Source organism: Vanessa atalanta, chromosome 6, assembly GCF_905147765.1.
Source record: "Vanessa atalanta chromosome 6, ilVanAtal1.2, whole genome shotgun sequence".
Taxonomy (NCBI): Eukaryota; Metazoa; Arthropoda; class Insecta; order Lepidoptera; family Nymphalidae; genus Vanessa; species Vanessa atalanta.
Genome location: NC_061876.1, coordinates 10,707,714 through 10,713,868, shown reverse-complemented (window position 1 = coordinate 10,713,868; position 6,155 = coordinate 10,707,714).

The following is a 6,155-nucleotide window of genomic DNA, read 5'->3' as shown; positions in this document are numbered from 1 at the left end:
AATAATCATCATATGTATGAAATAGGCACGATAGTTTCCAAGCCTATGACGCGCCGTTAAGAATATTATAGTTTACTTTGTCTTGTCTTGATGTCTTTCTATTAATTCCCATAACTCGAAGGAAAATCGATACACGACTGTACATGCTTTCCGACTCACGGGAATTTAGACATTGCCTACGACGTGAAACTTAAAACTCATCAACAACTGAGGATTCCTTAAAAACCAGGCATCCAAACATAACGCGGTTCGAATTCGGATAGTAAAAATATATTCTCAATGATAATTTACAGGCAAGATATCGTTACAGTTTTATTATATCCGACATGACCTCATGAAAATAAAAATAACAAATACCATAACAGAACCTACAATATTTATAAGAAGCATTAATCCTAAAATTCGTTACGGACAGAGAAAATTCTAAAACAGCTTTTATTAATGTCTTGTCTATTTTTATTTTAACTCTGTGCTTGGCAGCCCTTGGTGCGTGGAGTTTGTACGCGCGATTAACTTTTTTATTATTACCCAATGGTCAGAAATAAATCTACAACACAGGCTACTAGGTACATTATTCTCTTAGTAAAATTAAAACATGTAAATTAATTGCAATTTAAATTTATAGATTTTATACCAGTTTTATTGAATAATTTCATTCTATACAATAATCGTCTTCTTTAATACTTTAAATAGATTATATAATTCATTCGATGTTTTTTTTATGTAATATTAGTCATCTAATACATTTACAAGTCAAAATAATTTCAACATTGACGATATATTCAAGATAAGTATTTAGACATTTATTACTGAATAAAATTTATAGTTATAAATAATACTACAATTAATTAACCATAAGTAATTATTCTATATTTAAAAAAAAGAATGTTTTGAACGTTTTCCGACGTAAATATTATGTTGCTCGCGAGTTCTGTTTACGTAATGAGCTATCATATTTAATGATCTGTGTAATTAATTTCTATCAGTAAAAAACACTTTTACAATATATTTTTAATACTAATAAAACATCAATATTCTCCTGGCAGCATTAATACTTGAGATCTTAAATGTTAATATTTTAAAAATTCAAATATTCCCAAGTTGAATTTACTAGTATCTTGTGTACTTATCGCGGGACCTTCTTTCTAATTACAGCCGGCTCTGTGTCGTTCAGACGGCTGTAATTACAGCGCTACCTACAAAATTTTACTACGATATTTTTAGATCTTTAGGAATTCAGGTTCTTCAAATTTTTAATATGATTAATCACTTTGAAAGAATATTTAATAACTAATAGGTAATTAAAATAACGTATAATACTCTATCGATCTTAATTTTAAAAAAGAACTATATTTGTTTTAGACCAAAATCTTTTTTTATTCTTATGATATAGGTAGGCAAACGGACAAAGACGACCACGACCTTATGGTAAGTGGTGCCACCGCCCATGTTGATGCTGTAAGAAATATTAACATACCTTACTTCGCCAATACGTCACCAACCTCGTGAACCAAGATATTATGTACATATAATATTTTTCCGATCACACAAACAGACAATTTATTGAAAAGAAGAATTAAAACTTATTATTGATATTTACAAAAATTTAATAAATAAGTATATTAATAAATAACGAGCTTTTGATGATGTACTTAATAAGCGATAACTTATGTTTAGAATATCTGCTAAGTTAGTAGGATTAAGTTCGTCACACATTGCTAATGCTCTAACATAACTGTATATGTGGGGCGCAAGTTGTAAGTGCCCCTTGTATCTTCATACTATCTCACGCTTTCGATTTCGACTGCCCCGTCGGTCTAATAGCAAGATTACAAGGCCGCAGCTTCTGAGGCGCTAAGTTCAAAACTCGTTGGGGCTGTCCTAACAGTGATAAATTTTTAGGCAATTTCAGTGTTATTATATTTTCGTTTTACGTTTCCTTTATTCATATCTTAGAGAAAAATAATAAATTACATTAATTTTTTTATTAACACAAGACGTCAACTTAATTTTTAAAGCTATCACCAATGATATAAAATAACCATCTTTTTATTTTTTTTTATGTATAATTAAAATACATTTGATAAGAAAAGAAAATAATTTTCGTTTCTTTTTCATTTTCGTTCACAACTAGACTACTGTTTTTGTCACTTCCCTAACAAAGCATTGCATATTTTTTCAGTAAAAGGAGCAAACACTAAACTGAACGAAACAGTTAGGTCGTTTGTGTTTTTGTAAAAAAAAAAATATATGACGCTATTTTGACGTTCAATTATAATGTAAAAAACACTGACATATTAAACGTACAGACTCATTTCAATTAAAACTTTTTACAACATTCATATTTGGATTGGGCATCGGGTGAAACAAATGAAAATGCAAATATAAAAATAAGAAAAATTTTTTTACTCAAACTCGCAACGGGGTTTGGCGAGTTTGAGTAAAAAAAAAGCGAAACAAAATTATTTTTTATTGGGTTTAAAAGGTTTTAATTTTTTTTTTATGTAAAGAAATATGAACAACAATAATACAAAATTATAAAGCAGGATACTTTATATATTTATTAATCCAAAAACGTAACTTAGACGTTACTAAAAAACAATCATGGTGTGGGTTTAATTAGTACATAAAAAAAAAATTTGTGTCTGTTGATAATTTATTTTTAAAAAAAGAAATCTTGAATAGTTTGTAAAAGACAATGATCCCTTTTCAATTTCTACGCAGTAATATAGTAATACTAAATACATTTTCTAGAGTTTCTTTAAATGATACAAACATCTGTCTAAGTTTTTATTTTTTTTATGGCATTGGTTGGCGGACGAGCATATGCATATATTATTTGTGTATATATGTAACTATATAAACCTTTAAAGTTTTGTAAACGTTTTAATTGTGTTTCAGATTAAATGGTATTTTTTAATGTCGACTTCAATGTAGGTTCATTGTCTATTGTTTAAATATTAAACATCCGAAGCCAGCTTAATTCTAGATAAATGTACAAATATGGTATGTCGAAAACAAGACGGCGCTTACGTCAAAGGCATTGCTTTTGATACTGTTTATCACGTATGAGTCACAAATAAATATCTTAGAGAACATTTCAGGATAAATAATACATTTTCATTGCAATTTAAAACTCTTAATCGTAGATATTAAATAAACAATTAAACATTCTTAAGTCAAATAGACTATTAGTAATTTATACGTCATGTTAAAAAAATAATTTCATGTAAAACTCTTGTCCTCTTCTTAATATAGTATGTGATTATATATTTTTAATAATAATAATTAGTATAACACGCGGTCGTGATATGTTTAATTTCATTATAATTGTTGCTTACATAAATGTACATTCAGTATTTTACTTTAAAAAAAAAACAGATTTTTATGAATTAATTCAGACAATTTATTAAGTTACCAATAATAAGTTATTTAGTCAAATATTAATAGTCTTTATAGTTATTATCAGGAATACAAATTGAAATTTAAAAAATAATAAGAGCCCAATATATTCGATTTTATTATACGTTACACGTATATTACATACAATGTAATTATTACATCCTAGTTCCCATAGCATGTGCTGTATTGAAGAAGAATAAATAAATGCTTAAATGAAGTTTATCTTTATTTGTATAAGAGACAAACTGGAATCCGAATTAGATTAATTCTCGTGACTTGGGAGACAATCTCTTTCTTGTGTAATATCTATTTATAAAGTGGCAAAGACAAAATAGGCCCGTAACTTTTCCTCCTTTATACATCAGAAGAGTTTCCTTTATTTTTTTAATTTGGTATCGATTGATTAGTTCTAACGTTATCAATAAGAAATGTTAGTTAAAGGAACTAATAGTAGAAATATATTCAACTTCGTAATTTCAAAATTAGAACATTCAAAAATGATAATTGTTCAATTACGACTGCTCGTGGAACATTAGTAGTTTAAATATAAAAAAAAAAACTTTATTGTGAATTATAATATTTAGTAATAAATAAATAAAATAAAACTTTATAACAATTAACAGCTTTCTTACGTTTCTATCACAATCATTCGTTCATCTCACACATTGTTGTTTTGATAATTTTATATCATTAAAATCATATGTAAACAGCATGATTCGAAATCGAATATAACATGCATGACTTTATACAAATATTATTAAAGTGGCACATGACTGGAGACCTGCATTAGCTGGTTTGTATAACCGATAAAAGTGATGTGAGTAATCTTACGATGACAGTAATATTTATTTACTCAAACAATATTTGCTTTGTGATAGCCAAATATGTAGAAAGCTTAACCATGCAGCACGTGTTCTCGGCCTAGTAACTGTTTGCGTGTTTTATTGCTCACCGAAAATTATGGGTAACATTAAAACTTTAAATATTTACCCAGTTATGATTTATTTATCAAAAAATAATCTATCATAGTATTATTAAAAGAACAAAAGCTATGTATTTCTCTATCTACACGGATAAATGAATTATATATGAATCGAATTAGATAAACGTATATATGTTTCGATTTGAAGCAATTTCGAGTTCTTTAGTAAATCTTAATTACATTCATTATCTTTGTAATTGTTGTTCATTTTAAAAGAGACAAAAGTCCTGTCCCATTGATCACGCTTACATCTGTAGATGCGATCTTATTGATATTTCAAGATAAACCCTCAAGTTTAAAAATAAAACATAATCAGATTTCTTTAATAAATAAAGAAACGTTACAAAAACGTATTGATAGTCAAAGTAAAAATTACAACTGACTCCGAAAAGATAACACCCGCGTTCGCAAAGCACTAGCGAGAGAAATTTAAGTTTGTAATGGAAAAAATCAGTCAAATGCATACCTGATAGTATATTGCGTACAACAGCTTAATCAACTAGAATCGCTATTATTTAAAAGAGCAACATGAACGTACTGCTGTGGGATCCATGACTTAATTTCAATTTAGCTTGTGTGTTTGGAATAAGAATATGCTTCTCGGGGACCGCAAGAAATATGGCGTTGCCTTGTTTTTGTTACGAAATAATCTTGAAACAAAAAAAGAAGTAATAATTAAAACAAAAAATGGTTGTAATAGGCTAGTGTGCATCAAATTCGTTTCAGCTTAAGCAGCCTATATCTCCCGTGAGATAGGGATAGCTGCCAGCCAACCAGCCAACCAGGCAGGACATTTTGTAGGGTCCAAGTGTATGCGCAAATACAGGTGCACTGGTTATCATAACCCGATGGGGCGGCAAATTCGTCCTGACAAGAAATATTTCAGGTGTAGCAATAAAGGCTTTATAGGCTTTCTAAAGTCCAGAAGTTTACATACAGTTCAATCTTCAAAGCTTCGGACTATTAGTGAGAATTTTTAACATCCAATAACTTTTATGAGTCCGACCTAGGATAAATATCCAGTACCTTGGAATTTGCGGCCCTATATCTAGCCACTAGACCAGTTAGATCTTCATCAGTATTATGATTTAATCATTTGATATACCGGCCTAACTTAGAGCTGTTGTGTAACTAGTAACTTACTTATTATACAAATGTCCTAACAAACAAAAAAGTAGGAAAAATTAAGTTCTAATTTATTCTTACCAAGTATGCATAAAATGCTCATAAAATAAATTTAATGACTTTTGTCAAAAAAACATATCAGGTGCTTTGGACCGTTATCGCTCCTATGGCCTCAATTATTATATCAGAAAAAAAGCTAATTGTTAGATTAATTTTCACTTTAAGTAATAAAAATTCTAGGTGATTATTTTAATTCAGTATCCGTAATATACTTATTCAAAATTTTAAGATATTTTAGATGATATAGCATACTAGTATTCGCCTTTGGTGTCACCCGCATGTGAGAGGGAGGAAGGTTTTTGGGCTCATTTTTCAGGATAAAAAGTAACCTATGTGCTATTCTAGACTTTGATCTATCTTACTTGGTAGTAGGGCTTTTGTTTAAGTGCATCTGGATAGCTACCGCTCATTCATCCGATATTCTACCACCAAACATCTATGCTTAGTATTATAGTGTTACGGTTTGTTGAGTGAATAAGCCAGTGGAACTATAGGCACGAGGGACATAACATCTTAGCCCCCACGGTAGCACACTGATCATGTACAGATTGGTTTATGTTTCTTAGAGCGCTAATAACTATGAGCA